This window comes from Sus scrofa, chromosome 14, assembly GCF_000003025.6.
Source record: "Sus scrofa isolate TJ Tabasco breed Duroc chromosome 14, Sscrofa11.1, whole genome shotgun sequence".
NCBI classification, from domain to species: Eukaryota; Metazoa; Chordata; class Mammalia; order Artiodactyla; family Suidae; genus Sus; species Sus scrofa.
Genome location: NC_010456.5, coordinates 31,035,451 through 31,046,933, shown reverse-complemented (window position 1 = coordinate 31,046,933; position 11,483 = coordinate 31,035,451).

Here is an 11,483-nt window from a genome sequence, read left to right as displayed (position 1 = left end):
GACCAGCTGCCATTGCCCGCAGCTGAAGCAGGGGCAGGCGCTTCCTGCCAGCCCCAGACCCCAGATCCTCACAGTCTCCAAAATCCCTCAAGATAATGAGGCTTTGGAGTTCCCCTCGTGGCTCAATGGTTAACAAATCCGACTAGGAACCATGAGGTCGCGGGTTCAATCCCTGGCGTTGCCGTGAACGGTGGTGTAGGTTGCAGACGCAGCTCATATCCCAAGTTGCTGTGCTGTGGCGTCGGTGGGCAGCTACAGCTCCAATTCGACCTCTAGCCTGGGAACCTTCATATGCCACGGGAGCGGCCCAAGAAATGGCAAAAAGACCAAAAAAAAGATAATGAGGCTTTCACATGAGTTTGGCTTTAAGGGGCAGAGTTGGGCTGGAGGCTAGATACTCTGGGTCTCCCAGTTTGATGACTGCAGGCTAGAAACCAAGGGAGGAAGTGGGGGCAGGGCTCAGGGCCAGGTGTGAGGACCTCTGAGCCACCAACAGTCCCTAAAAGACCTTGGCGGTGTCCTTTCTGCTCCTGATCTCTGGAGTCAATTGGTCAGCCTGAGCCTTGACTCCAGTCTCAGCATCTGCCTTTCGCCTGGGGACCATGCTTAACAGACATGAGTACAGCTTTGACCCAGTGACCTGGGTCTTTTTACCAGCCTGCCAAGTAAATTGGAAGAAACTCTTGGAAGAAAGCTTGAAAGTCTCCCCCACAGCCCTAGACCCTTGGTAAGAACACAGCAAACAGTGATTGGCAGGATGGGTTACTGCATTTTTCCAGAGTCTTGACTTAGCCTGTGAGCTGTGTGCCTTTGGGGAAAATTACTTCACCTCTCTGAATCTTACTATCATATGTGTGATGGGATTTGAGGGGGGATGAAATGAGATCATGGAAATCCCAGTCATCACACTAACTGTTTCCCTTTTTTTGTTTCCATTTTCTCTGTACTTTTTGTTTTGGGAAGTTTTTTGGGGTTGGGGGTTGGCCACACCCACAGCGTGTGGAAGTCTCTAGCTGGAGAATTGAACCTGCATCACAGCTGTGACAATTCTGGATCCTTAACCCTTTGCGCCTCCAAGGGACTCCCCATTTTCTCTGTAGCAGTGGTCATCACCTACATATATTTATTTTTATTTTCCCCCCCCATAGTGATGTCCACTCTGCAAGGCAAAGATTTTATTCTGTTCTGTCTCTGTACTCCCAGCCCCTCTAACAAAGCTTGGCAGGGGTAGGTTCTCAGTCAATATTTGTTGAATAAATGAATGGATGGATGTAAATGATTAGTACTCAGTAAATGCCCCTTAATGGTAGCGATCATTAATTTGCCATTGTGATTAAGAACTCAGTCTCTGGAATCCAGTTGAAAGCAGGGTGATTGAGGCTGGGGAAGTTTGGCCCCATGATAGAAAGTTAGGCCCTCCAGCTGAGAAATCCTGCCTGCACATTTACTAGCTAGCTATGTGATCTAGAGCAAGTGATTTCACCTTTCAAAGACTGTTTCCTTATATGTAAAATGGAGATAATGGAGTTCCCGTTTGTGGCTCATTAGTAATGAACCCAACTAGTACATGAGAACTTGGGTTCAATTCCTGGCCCAACTCACTGGATTAAGGATCCAATGTTGCCATGAGCTGCGGTGTAAGTCGCAGACGTGGCTCGGATCTGGTGTTAATGTTGGCTGGCAGCTGCAGCTCCAGTTCAACTTCTGAGCACTTTGGAGTTCCCTTGTGGGTGCAGAAGGTTAATGATATAGCACTGTCACTGCAGTGGCTCGGGTTGCTCCTGTGGCTCGAGTTCAGTGCCTGGCCCTGGAACTTCCACATGCCATGGGCATGGCCAAAAACAAAAACAAAATACAGTTGCTAAGCACTTAAAATAGGTAAGGGTCCAGCAAGCTCACCTAATGTTTTTTAACATTTATCTGTGAGTTCCTCAAAGAAAGGGTTGTGTTTACATTGCCATGATCTTCCCCAGTAGACTCTAAATAATGTAAAAACATGCTGGAAAAATTACACAGCTTGAACATGAATGAGAACATAGAAGAGCTATTAAAATGATAATACATACTATGTACCAGGTGTGTTGGGTGCTGAAGATCAGGCAGTGAGCTGAAACACGCACGGTGGTCACGACTTTCAGGCTCGTGAAGCTGAGCAAAGGAGAGACTGTACCAGCAGTTGTGAAGATAGAGGGAACACAGCAACTGCTAAGTGGATCACAGCAGAGCGATATACAGGCTATGATACATATAATGTGGGTTGGGGGAAGAGGGGGTTGACCTGGCCTGGGGTTGAGGGGGGAGGTCAGGGAGCTGTTTCAAGGAAGTGAAGCACAGAGCTGAGCTCTGAGGAAAGAGCCAGGCTGAGTGTGGGGGAAGTGTTCTCAGCAGAAAAAATAGCAGATGTAAAGGCCTTGTGATAGGGGAGCACATATGCTAAAGGAACTGAAAAAAGGCCCATATGACCCAAAATAGTGAACCGAGGGTGGGGGTTAGGAATGGAATAAACTGGAAAAATATGTAGGCACTTTAAGAACGATTTGGGCTAGAATTTCCGTTGTGGCTCAGCAGGTTAAGAACCCAACATAGTGTCCATGAGTATGTGGGTTCGATCCCAGCCTTGCTCAGTGGGTTAAGGATCCAGCATTGCCACGAGCTTCTGTGTAGGTGGCAGACATAGCTCAGATCCTACATTGCCATGGCTATGGTGTAGGCCTACAGCTACAGCTCTGATTCAACCCCTAGCCTGGGAATGTCCATATACTGCAAGTTTGGCCCTTTAAAAAAAAAAAAAACTAAAAACTAATTGGGCAATATCTGGAAAAATTGAAGGAGTGTATAACCTATAATCCAACAGTTCCATGCTAGGGACATTCCAGAGAAACAGACACAAGTGTACCAGGAAGCATGAACAAGAATGGTAATCCTGACCAACATTATATGCAATCTCAGAAAACTTGAAACAGGAGTTCCCAACTGTGGCATAGGTCACAGCCGGGACTCCGATCCCTGGCCTGGGAACTTCCACATGCCACACCGCGGCCAAAGGGAAAAAAAGAAAATAAAAAGAAAACTTGAAACAACTCAAATTTCATCAGCAAGAGTGTGGATTCTTGCAGAATATGTCGTTCTTGGGTTCCTCGGAAAGCAGAGTCTGAATCAAAACTTTGTGCTGGGAGTTCCAGTTGTGGCTTAGCGGTAATTAATCCAACTAGTAACCATGAAGGTGCAGGTTTGATCCCTGGCCTTGCTCACTGGGTTAAGGATCTGGCATTGATCTGATCCCTGGTTTAGGCACTCCATATGCCTCGGGGCAGCCAAAAAAAGAAAAAGAACATTTAACAAATATGCATGTTATCCTTATGTAGGGGCCATGCCAATCTTTGAATTGTTTCAACTTTAGTAGATTGAAGTGAGCACTTGATTTTGTTCTTTTTTTTTTTTTTTTTTTTTGTCTTTTTGCCTTTTCTGGGGCTGCTCCTGCGGCATATGGAGGTTCCCAGGCTAGGAGTCGAATCAGAGCTGTAGCCACCGGTCTATGCTACAGCCACGCAACTCCGGATCCAAGCCACATCTGAGACCTACACCACAGCTCATGGCAACACCAGATCCTTAACCCATTGAGCAAGGCCAGGGATCGAACCCACAACCCTGTGGTTCCTGGTCGGATTCATTAACCACTGCACCAGGACGGGAAATCCAATGAAATTTTTTTTTTTTCTTTTTAGGCCGCATTCACAACATATGGAGGTTCCCAGGCTAGGGGTTGAATCAGAGCCATAGCTGCCAACTACAGCCACAGCCACAGCAATGCCAGATCCAAGCTGCATCTGCGACCTACAACACAGCTCACAGCAACGCCAGATCCTTAACCCACTGATGGAGGCCAGAGGTCAAACCTGCCCCCTCATGGTTCCTAGTCAGATTGGTTTCCTCTGTGCCAGGATGGGAACGCGGATTTTGTTTTTAATTGTGGCAAAATACATATAAAGTGGGATTTCCCATTTTAATCATTTTTAAATGTACAGTCAGTTGAGGAGCATGAAGTCCATTCACATTGTTGTGCAACTATCACCACCATCCAACTCCAAAACGTAGTTAGCTGGGCCTCCTGTAATTAAATGCCATAGATTGAGTGGCTTAAACAACATTTATTTCTCACAGTTCTGGAGGCTGGGAAGTCCAAGGTCAAGGTGCCATCAGATTCAGTTCTCAGTAGCGACCCACCTTGGTTTGTAGGTAACGCCGGATCCTTAACCCACTGAATGAGGCCTGGGATCGAACTTGTGTCCTCATGGATACTAGTCAGATTCGTTTCCACTGAGCCATGACAGGCACTCCACCGCCTTCTCTCTTGTGCTCATACAGCCTTTCCCCTTCCTCCTCTCATAAGGGCAGGAATCCCATCATAGTGATCCCATTCCAATGACCTAATCTAGACCTAATCATCTGCCAAAGGTTCTGTCACTTTGGGCTTCAACATAAGAAGAACTTGAGGAGGACACAAACATTCAACCCCAAACAATCCCAAATAGAAACTCTATACCTAATGAATAAATAACTCCTCTAGGAAGTTCCCTTGTTGTGCAGTAGGTTAAGAATCCAGTATTGTCACTACTCTGGCTCAAGTCACCGCTGTGGCATAAATTCCATCCCTGGCCTGGCAACTTCTGCATCCTGCATTTAAAAAATATAAATGCGGAGTTCCCATCGTGGTGCAGTGGTTAACGAATCAGACTAGGAACCATGAGGTTGCAGGTTCGGTCCCTGGCCTTGCTCAGTGGGTTAAGGATCTGGCGTTGCTGTAAGGTGTGATGTAGGTTGCAGACGAGGCTCGGATCCCACGTTGCTGTGGTTCTGGCGTAGGCCAGTGACTACAGCTCCTGATTAGACCCCTAGCCTGGGAACCTCCATATGCCGCGGGAGCGGCTCAAGAAAAGGCAAAAAAAGATCAAAAAAAAAAAAAAAGCATTGTCTGAATTTTTATAAGACAAGATTATACAGAAGTCCAGGCAAGGGGTTATACCAAGGAAGGAAACCAAATCCTTTATTTATAGCTGGAAACCTCAAGCTGAATGGGAGGGTGAGTAGCCTATTAGAGGCTCCCAGCTCATTGCCAGCAGTGCCAGAGTTAGGACCACCGAGCTGCTGCCTACTTGCCCAGTGTGTGAATGAAGGAACAACTGCCGTAGGGAATCAGCAGTAATCAGACAACAGGCATTGACTGAGTATGTGCTCCAGACAAGCTCCTTTCTGGGTGCCCAGGGGCTAGACAGGCAGGTGAGTGATGAGGGAGTCTACCTGACCTTCAAATATCTAGGAGTTCCCAGGTGAGAAGATAAGACTGGGAAAGGTACGAGGCAGTACAAGGTGATAAGGGGCCACTGCACTCTGAACACACCCACGTTATAGCCTTATCTTTGTGGGTTAGGGTTATTTATTGACAGGCCGTTGTATCAGGAAGACTGGGGGCTCCTTGAGGGTATTCATAGAGTCAGGCACTTATTGTGTTTAATAAACATTGAATGGCATAAAGGAATGTTGCACCCTCCCCCTTTCTGACCTACCTCCATGCTGAGCCTGAATCCTGGGCACTAAAGCCCAGAGACCAAGTGGGCTGTCCAGTCCATCATCATCCATCCATCCATCCATTCAACAAGCATTTACCAAGGATATTAGGTAAAGATATAGTGAAGATATAGCAGTGACCAAGGCATGGGAGGGTTTTTCTCATTTGCACACTTTCTAGTGGAGGAGAGGGCCAATATATAAGTAAACAAGTTAAAAAGTATAAACAGGAGTTCCCTGGTGGCCAAGAGGTTAGGGATTCAGCATTGTCACTGCTGTGGTACAGGTTTGATCCTTGGCCTGGGAACTTCTGCATGGCTCAGGTGCAGCCAAAAAATCCCCATAGCCTAACAGCAACAAAATGGTAACATTAAGTGCTTCTGTTGACATCAAGTAAATCCAGGGGATATGAGCAATGGGAGTGGTGGATGGGCTGAATGTATCAGTGAAAGATCTCTCTGAGAAGGTGACATTTCAGTTAAAGTCATTTGAGGGAAGAAGCAGGAGTTCCCTGGTGGTGCAGGGGGTTAAGGATCTGGTGGTGTCACTGCTGTGGCATGGATTTGATCCCTGGCCCAGAAAATTTTACATGCCATGGGCGCAGCCAGAAAAAAAAAGAGTAGACAAGAATACCTGAGAGAACAACAACAACAAAGACAAAAAATAAATAAATAAATAAAGTTTAAAAAAAAAAAAAAAGAATACCTGAGAGAGAAGATGTGACAACAAAAGCAGATGTTGGACTGATGGGCTTTGAAGAACCAGGGGCTATAAGCCAAGGAGAATTAGGCAGCCACTAGAAGCTGAAAAAGGCAAGGAAATGGATTTCTCATCAGAGCTTCTCAGTTTATTAACCACTGAGCCACAAAGAGAACATATTTTTTAAGTCACCAAATTTGTGTAATTTGTTACAGCAGCAGTGGGAAAATAACACAACCAGAGAAGGAGCAGGGTCAGATTTGTTTTAGAAAGATTTTTTTGGTTGCTCTTACAGGATGGCTTTTGGAGGATCAAGAGTAGAAGCATGGATTTCAGTGGTTAGCAAATCCGACTAGGAATTGTGACATTTCAGGTTTGATCCCTGGCCTCGCTCAGTGGGTTAAGGATCCAGCATTGCCATGAGCTATGGTGTAGGTCACAGAGGTGGCTCGGATCCCGAGTTGCTGTGGTTCTGGCGTGGGCTGGCGGCTACAGCTTGGATTGGACCCCTAGCCTGGGAACGTCCATATGTCGTGGGAGCAGCCCAAGAAATGGCAAGAAGACCAAAAAAAAAAAAAAAAAAAAAGAGTAGAAGCAGAGACATCAGGGAGCAGGTTACTGCAGACTTTTAGGCTAGCGATGATGGTGGTCTGGATAAGATGGAAAAAGTGATGCTGGGGAGAAGCGTTCAGATTTTAAGACAACATTAAAGAATACAGCTGACTGATGGGTTTTCTGATGGATTGGTTGTGATGGGAAAAGGGCACAGTGAAGGGAAGCAAGGACTCAGGGGTGACTCCTAGGGTGATCAGCACTCCAGTTTCCCCACCTTCTCCAGAGCCCCTGGAGAGAACCAGAGACCACGTTGCACTTGACAGGCTGTTTCTGGGACACTGGGCATTTCTATGTGATTAGGCTGGAATGGTTCTCTGGGAAATAAATGCCCTCAGTCTGAAAGGCTTTTACCAGCCAGGGACGGGGATTAAAGGCAGCGGGCTGAGGAGAAATTCCAAGGTCAGGAGACAGCTAAGCATGGAGACTTTTAATCTAAACCTTAAACATTTTTATTTTTCACTCCCTGAACCCAGAGTGTCACTTTAAATACGTGTTTAGCAACATTGGCTGTTCTATTTTTCTTTTTAATTATACAAAGAGAAATCCTGGAAACGGCTCAGCCCCCAGGCTGGGGGAGGCAAGTGAAGTTTGGCAGCAGTTGGAGGCAGAGACATGGACTAAAAACCTAGTGACTTGAGGTCCTTTTGAAGGAGCTTGGCGACTACCCTGAACTTGGTGTGAGGAGCCCTGACTCAGGGTTTCTAAAAGGAGACTGAGAGTCACCAGCTTAGAACAGAGAGGACAGATGGGCATGTCTGCAAGATAAAAATATCATCAGCACTGCTCCTGTACCTTGAGTTTATTCCCAGGCCTCTGTCCTCTTCCTTCCTTTCCTTCTCTGAGCAGAAAACAGCTAACTAAATTATTCATTCATGTTTTTGGGTACTCCCTGCTGCATGCCAGGCACCAGGTTCATTCAGCTGTTTCTTTTTCTTTTTCTTTTTTCTTTTTAGGGCCACACCTGAAGCATATGGAAGTTCCTGGGCTGGGGCTGAATCAGAGCTGCAGCTGCTGGGCTGCGCCACAGCAACGGGGGATCCGAGTCACATCTTTAACCTATGCCACACCTTGCAGTGATGCCAGATCCTTAACCTACTAAACAAGGCCAGGAATTGAACCTGCATCCTCATGGATACTCGTCAGGTTCTTAACCCACTGAGCCACAATGGGAACTCCTCATTCAACTGTTTCTATGGGTTACCTTGTTTTATGCAGGGAACTATTCCGTGAGTAGATACCCATAGATATCATTATCCCCATTTTATAGATGGGGAATCTGAGGCTTAGAGAGATTAAATATAACTCCACCTCCCCAGTGTTGGGCCTGGGTTATTTGTCCTTAAATCCATTCCTGGCCCTACCTCTGCTTTGCTCTGTATTGTATGGAGTCTGCAGGGTGCCAGATCAACTGGCTTCCTGTACAGGTCAACCAATGGCCAGCTGTGTTAGGAACTTGGTGGGTGGGAGGGAAAGAGAAGCCATTTCTCCCTCTCTCTGCCTCTGGTAACCTTTCCAGCAGCAGCTACAGCAGGAGACAGTTCTTATGTCTCCACCTCCCAGCAGACAGGCCCACTGGGGGGTCCAGCTTCTGTCTGGTGATGCCAGTCCTTCCTGGGTACCAGAAACACCCCCTCCTCCCTCGGTTCCTCCAACCCCAGCATGGGTGGTGACCCTCCTGCTGTTGCTAATCTGCAGGGGCTTCACCCTCCCCCATTTGCTTCCACAGTTCTTCCATCATCTATGAAGCAATTCTTTTTTTTTTTTTTTTTTTGTCTTTTTGCTATTTCTTGGGCCGCTCCCGCGGCATATGGAGGTTCCCAGGCTAGGGGTCGAACCGGAGCTGTAGCTACTGGCCTATGCCAGAGCCACAGCAACACGGGATCCGAGCCGCGTCTGCAACCTACACCACAGCTCACGGCAACGCCGGATCATTAACCCACTGAGCAAGGACAGGGACCGAACCCGCAACCTCATGGTTCCTAGTCGGATTCGTTAACCACTGCGCCATGACGGGAACTCCTATGAAGCAATTCTTTGTATAAATTTCCCTATTCTGGTATCTCCTTTTCCTGTTGGGATTCTCTTATATACTGCCTTTCATGAATACTCACAGATTAGCCAAATCATCAGGTTTAGAATGAAACAATTCCCGTTTTTTTTTGTTTTTTGTTTTTTGTTTTGTTTTTTTTTTTGGCTTTTTAGGGCCACACCTGTGCAGCATATGGAGTTACCCAGGCCAGGGGTCGAATCAGCCCTATGGCTGCTGGCCTACACCACAGCCACAGCAACGCAGGATCCGAGCCAAATCTGGAACCCACACTACAGCTCACAGCAACACCAGATCCTTAACCCACTGAACAAGGCCAGGGATCGAACCCAAAGCCTCTTGGTTCCTAGTCAGATTTGTTTCTGTTGCATCACAACGGGAACTCCACAATCCCCTTTCCTTGAGCACAGCACAGCACATCCCACCAAAAGGAAAATAGCAGAAATTCCCTCCAGCCACAGCAGGTTAAGGATCTGGCGTGGTTGCAGCTGTGGGACAGTTTCGATCCCTGGCCCCAGAATTTCCACATGCCATGAGTACAGTCAAAAATGGGGGGGAGAATAGTAACCACCATTTATTGAGCATTGTGCTGATTGCCAGACAAATGTTCTTTAATGGATCACTCAGCACAACCCTTTCTGCCAAGTCCTATTACTATTCCCATTTGACAGGTGGAGCTTAGAGACGTTGTGTTGCTTGCCCAAAAGTGGTACAGTTATAAAGTGACAAAGCTGGGATTCAAATTGAGGGGTGCCTAGCTCCAAAGTCTCTGTGTTTTTCTACTCGCTGCTGATATCTGGAACACACTTTTAGCCCCCTGATCAACCCATTAGAACCCAACCCCTTAGCTGGCAGAAGACCCCATCTCAACTCACTCCAGGGCACGTAGATTTGCTTCCTAGAGGCTGGAACAAGTACCACAAACTGGGTGGCTAAGAACACCAGAAACTGATGGTTTCACATTTGGGGAGGCCAAAAGTCTATGGTGGGTTTTGTTGTTTTTTTTTTTTTTTTTTTTTTTTTTTTTGTCTTTTGTCTTTTTGTCTTTTGTTGTTGTTGTTGTTGTTGTTGCTATTTCTTGGGCCGCTCCCGCGGTATATGGAGGTTCCCAGGCTAGGGGTTGAATCGGAGCTGTAGCCACCGGCCTACGCCAGAGCCACAGCAACGCGGGATCCGAGCCGCGTCTGCAACCTACACCACAGCTCACGGCAACGCCGGATCGTTAACCCACTGACCAAGGGCAGGGACCGAACCCGCAACCTCATGGTTCCTAGTCAGATTCATTAACCACTGCGCCACGACGGGAACTCCGTGGTTTTTTTTTTAATTCAATTTAATTTTTATTTTATACTGGAGTATAATTATTTTTTTGATTTTCATGTTTTTTGGCTGTACCCGAAGCATGCAAAAGTTCCCAGGCCAGGGAGTGAATCCTTACCACAGCCGTAACCTGAGCTGCTGCAGTGACAGTGCCAGATCCTTAACCCACCAGGCCATGAGGGAACTCCTAATACTGGAGCATAGTTGATTTACAATGTTGTGTTAGTATCAGGTGTACAGCAATGTGATTTAGTTATATGTATACACATATCCATTCTTTTTCAGATTATTTTCCCATGAAGATTATTACAGAATGAGATCAACAGGATATAGTAGGTCCTTGTTGATTATCTATTTTTCATAAAGTAGTGTTTGTATGTTAATCCCAAACTCCTAATTTATCCCTCCCCCTGATCTTTCCCCGTTGGTAAACATAAGTTTGTTTTCTAAGTCATTGTTTCTGGGGTTTTTTTTTCTTTTTTGGCGACACCCACAGCATGCACAAGCTCCTAGATAGAAGCTTGTATCCAAGTCACAGCAGTGGCAGTGCAGGATCCCTAACTGCTAGACCACCAGGGAACTCTTGTTTCTGTTTTGTAATAAGTTCATTTGTATCATTTTTTTAGGTTCCACATATAGGTGATATCACATGTTATTTGTTTTTCTCTGACTTATTTCACTTAGTATGATGATCTCTAGGCCCATCCATGTTGCTACAAACGGCATTATTTCATTCTTTTTTAAATTTTTTACCTTTTATTTATTTATTTATCTTTTCAGGGCCACACCCGCAACATATGGAGATTCCCAGGCTAGGGATCGAATTGAAGCTGTAGCCACTGGCCTGTGCCACAGCCACAGCAATGCCATATCTGAGCCATGTCTGTGACCTACACCACAGCTTACAGCAATGCTGGATCCTTAACCCTCTGAGCAAGGCCAGGGAGCAAACCTGCATCCTCAGAAATGAGGGTCAGGGAGTTCCCAACATGGCGCAGTGATTAATAAATCTGACTGGGGAGTTCTCGTCGTGGGGCAGTGGTTAACGAATCCAACTAGGAACCATGAGGTTGCGGGTTCGGTCCCTGGCCTCACCCAGTGGGTTAAGGATCCAGCACTGCTGTGAGCTGTGGTGTAGGTCGCAGATACAGCTAGGATCCTGCATTGCTGTGGCTCTGGTGTAGGCCTGCAGCTACAGCCCCGATTAGACCCCTAGCCTGGGAACCTCCACATGCCT